The sequence below is a fragment of the Schistocerca piceifrons genome, unplaced genomic scaffold (genome assembly GCF_021461385.2).
Source record: "Schistocerca piceifrons isolate TAMUIC-IGC-003096 unplaced genomic scaffold, iqSchPice1.1 HiC_scaffold_51, whole genome shotgun sequence".
NCBI lineage: Eukaryota > Metazoa > Arthropoda > Insecta > Orthoptera > Acrididae > Schistocerca > Schistocerca piceifrons.
Genome location: NW_025728744.1, coordinates 30,001 through 35,000, shown reverse-complemented (window position 1 = coordinate 35,000; position 5,000 = coordinate 30,001). Strand labels below are relative to the sequence as shown.

At 53.8% G+C, this 5,000-nt stretch overlaps 1 non-coding gene across 1 annotated transcript in view; it reads right to left on the bottom strand.

Moving 5' to 3' along the window:
* LOC124752983 overlaps window positions 1–1,133 on the bottom strand; it is a 1,909-nt gene extending 776 nt beyond the window's left edge. Inside the window, exon 1 of the ribosomal RNA XR_007012308.1 lies at window positions 1–1,133. This exon is cut by the window's left edge and continues 776 nt beyond it. This is a non-coding gene — a ribosomal RNA (small subunit ribosomal RNA).
* Between the last annotated feature and the right edge of the window lie 3,867 nt (window positions 1,134–5,000).

Here is a 5,000-nt window from a genome sequence, read left to right as displayed (position 1 = left end):
TGGCATCGTTTATGGTTAGAACTAGGGCGGTATCTGATCGCCTTCGAACCTCTAACTTTCGTTCTTGATTAATGAAAACATACTTGGCAAATGCTTTCGCTTCTGTTCGTCTTGCGACGATCCAAGAATTTCACCTCTAACGTCGCAATACGAATGCCCCCGCCTGTCCCTATTAATCATTACCTCGGGTTCCGAAAACCAACAAAATAGAACCGAGGTCCTATTCCATTATTCCATGCACACAGTATTCAGGCGGGCTTGCCTGCTTTAAGCACTCTAATTTGTTCAAAGTAAACGTGCCGGCCCACCGAGACACTCAATAAAGAGCACCCTGGTAGGATTTCAACGGGGTCCGCCTCGGGACGCACGAGCACGCACGGGGCGGTCGCACGCCTTCGGCTCGCCCCACCGGCAGGACGTCCCACGATACATGCCAGTTAAACACCGACGGGCGGTGAACCAACAGCGTGGGACACAAATCCAACTACGAGCTTTTTAACCGCAACAACTTTAATATACGCTATTGGAGCTGGAATTACCGCGGCTGCTGGCACCAGACTTGCCCTCCAATAGATACTCGTTAAAGGATTTAAAGTGTACTCATTCCGATTACGGGGCCTCGGATGAGTCCCGTATCGTTATTTTTCGTCACTACCTCCCCGTGCCGGGAGTGGGTAATTTGCGCGCCTGCTGCCTTCCTTGGATGTGGTAGCCGTTTCTCAGGCTCCCTCTCCGGAATCGAACCCTGATTCCCCGTTACCCGTTACAACCATGGTAGGCGCAGAACCTACCATCGACAGTTGATAAGGCAGACATTTGAAAGATGCGTCGCCGGTACGAGGACCGTGCGATCAGCCCAAAGTTATTCAGAGTCACCAAGGCAAACGGACCGGACGAGCCGACCGATTGGTTTTGATCTAATAAAAGCGTCCCTTCCATCTCTGGTCGGGACTCTGTTTGCATGTATTAGCTCTAGAATTACCACAGTTATCCAAGTAACGTGGGTACGATCTAAGGAACCATAACTGATTTAATGAGCCATTCGCGGTTTCACCTTAATGCGGCTTGTACTGAGACATGCATGGCTTAATCTTTGAGACAAGCATATGACTACTGGCAGGATCAACCAGGGAGCTGCGTCAACTAGAGCTGAGCAGCCGGCCGCCCGGGAGTGTGTCCCGGGGGCCCGCGCGAACACGCAAGCGTCCGCTCAATCATTCTGCAAACAGGAGGAGGCTGAGCTCCCCTGCACAATACACCTCGAAACCCTCTCAGGTCCCGGCGGCGCGCAGCGCCGTCCCAAGTACTTGGTCGGGTTCGAGAGAGGCGCAATCGCCCGGAGTTAGGCGAGTAGACGCTTTCGGTGCGACCACCCGTGCTCCCAACTGAGCTTGCCGCTGCCGACAGAGGCCCGGGAGCGTGCTGTCGTGGCATTGCCGGCGGGAGACAACACGCGCCACCTACGGTGACCGGCAGCTCCAACGCCAGCGCCACAGAAGGACAAAAGCCCCACTTGGGTGCCGAAGCGAACTCTCCCAGCACAGCGCACACGCCAACACATCCGCACAGCTGCGATACAAACCACCAGCGAGAACCGCTGGGGCGACCGAGCAGCAGACGGCGTCGCGGCGCCGAGCGCCGGGCGGCGGCGCATCCTCAACGCACACAGTCCTCAATCGGACCAGCACACTGCAGATGTCCACCGCGCTTCGCACCGGGCCCGCGAGGACCTACTTTGGCCGCACGGCGCCGCGCGCAGGGTGCGCCGGCGCGCAGCTGCGACGCCTGCCGCGTCCGTCGGCCGGCGCGCCTGCCACTGGCCGCCCCCACCAGCCGGCTGTAGCGCGTGCGCCCACGCACCGCGCGGCCAGCACGCCGGGAGGCGCCCCCTCACCGGCCGGGGACGGTCCCACCCAGCCACCGCCGCGTATCGCTTCACACCCAGATGCCGTTCAGTTTCGTCGGCATGGTGGGTATCGCTGGAACAACCGGTTAGTACCTCAACCTATCGTCGCCATCACCGATTCACCCCTAGCGAGAACAACCGCACCACAACGGGTTACCATTTCTTCATTTGCGTAACTTCACCAGAAAACGTAGGCGTCCATCGCCATTTGCAACTTCAACCATTATTGCATGCCTGTGTCAGGTGTCACGCCACACTACGTCTGCCCACATACACGCAACAAAATGTGCACGCCTAGACAATACGTGGAAGGTGGCCCCCGTACGTATGCGATGTCCATTGCTCGAACGACTGTCAACCGGCTTCTGTAGCATGTCGCAGATATGGAACGCGCTGCACCATGCCATCACGGTGTGTGAGGAGAGACGACTAGGTCCGAATACATCAACAGACAGCTCATGCTGATCGCCATCCACGGCGTCCGTTCCTCCCACACGTCTCTATGGCGTACCACACTGCAATCCAGCTCTCATAGGGAGACGACACGTAGCTGCGTGCACAATATTTGCACTGTATGGTCCGCCGTTTTTGGGCGCAGTCGTTGTACGGTCACACATGTGCCACGATGTATCATTCAGTACATAAGGACGAATGTGCAGTACAGATTGTGGTTCACGCGTACGACATCAGCGGACAGTTGACACAGGCCGCACCACAACGTAGCCTGCGTACGTCGCATGCGAAGGGCATTGAACATGCAAACTTGTCACCAACCACCTTGCGAAGGCAGGGGGCAAGGTGGGGACGTGGGGAGAGGTGGGGGGGGGGGGGGGGCGGCATGTACGCCCTGCTGCCATCCACATTACAGTGTACAGCAGGAGCATGTGGAAAGTCAGCAAGACTTGCAAGGTGTTTAACATGAAGCGATACACAGGGGAGCGGGCAGTGCGAGTAGCGAACTATATTGCGAGGGTTGCGGGTGGGCAACACTACACTAATTGAACGAGTCGTATAACAATTACAGAGCAGGTTTAGGCGACAACGTGGGTTACGATAGGCGACAACGTGGGTTACGTTAGGGGACAACGTGGGTTACGTTAGGGGACAACGTGGGTTACGTTAGGGGACAACGTGGGTTACGTTAGGGGACAACGTGGGTTACGTTAGGGGACAACGTGGGTTACGTTAGGGGACAACGTGGGTTACGTTAGGGGACAACGTGGGTTAGGTTAAGGCACAACATGGGTTAGGTTAAGGCACAACATGGGTTAGGTTAAGGCACAACATGGGTTAGGTTAAGGCACAACATGGGTTAGGTTAAGGCACAACATGGGTTAGGTTACGGCACAACATGGGTTAGGTTAAGGCACAACATGGGTTAGGTTAGGGGACAACATGGGTTAGGTTAGGGGACAACATGGGTTAGGTTAAGGCACAACATGGGTTAGGTTAAGGCACAACATGGGTTAGGTTAGGGGACAACATGGGTTAGGTTAGGGCACAACATGGGTTAGGTTAGGGGACAACATGGGTTAGGTTAGGGGACAACATGGGTTAGGTTAGGGGACAACATGGGTTAGGTTAGGGGGACAACATGGGTTAGGTTAGGGGACAACATGGGTTAGGTTAGGGGACAACATGGGTTAGGTTAGGGGACAACATGGGTTAGGTTAGGGGACAACATGGGTTAGGTTAAGGCACAACATGGGTTAGGTTAGGGGACAACATGGGTTAGGTTAGGGGACAACATGGGTTAGGTTAGGGGACAACATGGGTTAGGTTAGGGGACAACATGGGTTAGGTTAGGGGACAACATGGGTTAGGTTAAGGCACAACATGGGTTAGGTTAGGGCACAACATGGGTTAGGTTAGGGCACAACATGGGTTAGGTTAGGGCACAACATGGGTTAGGTTAGGGGACAACATGGGTTAGGTTAGGGGACAACATGGGTTAGGTTAGGGGACAACATGGGTTAGGTTAGGGGACAACATGGGTTAGGTTAGGGGACAACATGGGTTAGGTTAGGGGACAACATGGGTTAGGTTAGGGGACAACATGGGTTAGGTTAGGGGACAACATGGGTTAGGTTAGGGGACAACATGGGTTAGGTTAGGGGACAACATGGGTTAGGTTAAGGCACAACATGGGTTAGGTTAAGGCACAACATGGGTTAGGTTAGGGGACAACATGGGTTAGGTTAGGGGACAACATGGGTTAGGTTAAGGCACAACATGGGTTAGGTTAGGGGACAACATGGGTTAGGTTAAGGCACAACATGGGTTAGGTTAGGGGACAACATGGGTTAGGTTAGGGGACAACATGGGTTAGGTTAAGGCACAACATGGGTTAGGTTAAGGCACAACATGGGTTAGGTTAAGGCACAACATGGGTTAGGTTAGGGGACAACATGGGTTAGGTTAGGGGACAACTTGGGTTAGGTTAGGGGACAACATGGGTTAGGTTAAGGCACAACATGGGTTAGGTTAAGGCACAACATGGGTTAGGTTAGGGGACAACATGGGTTAGGTTAGGGGACAACATGGGTTAGGTTAGGGGACAACATGGGTTAGGTTAAGGCACAACATGGGTTAGGTTAGGGGACAACATGGGTTAGGTTAAGGCACAACATGGGTTAGGTTAGGGGACAACATGGGTTAGGTTAGGGGACAACATGGGTTAGGTTAAGGCACAACATGGGTTAGGTTAAGGCACAACATGGGTTAGGTTAAGGGACAACATGGGTTAGGTTAGGGGACAACTTGGGTTAGGTTAGGGGACAACATGGGTTAGGTTAAGGCACAACATGGGTTAGGTTAAGGCACAACATGGGTTAGGTTAAGGTACAACATGGGTTAGGTTAAGGTACAACATGGGTTAGGTTAGGTTACACGTTGTTGTAAGGAAAGGTGTGGGGGGGGGGGGGGGGGGCGGGGCGGCAGGTTCGTTGATAGTGATTATAGTAAGTGAATGCTTGTGACATGATGAGATTTGTCACGTCAGGATGCACCTTTGGCTTATTAGAGGCGGCGCTCCAATTCTATGCTTGTGTCAGACCTGTGTCTTTGACTCATGTCATTGTTTGTGCGCTGTGAC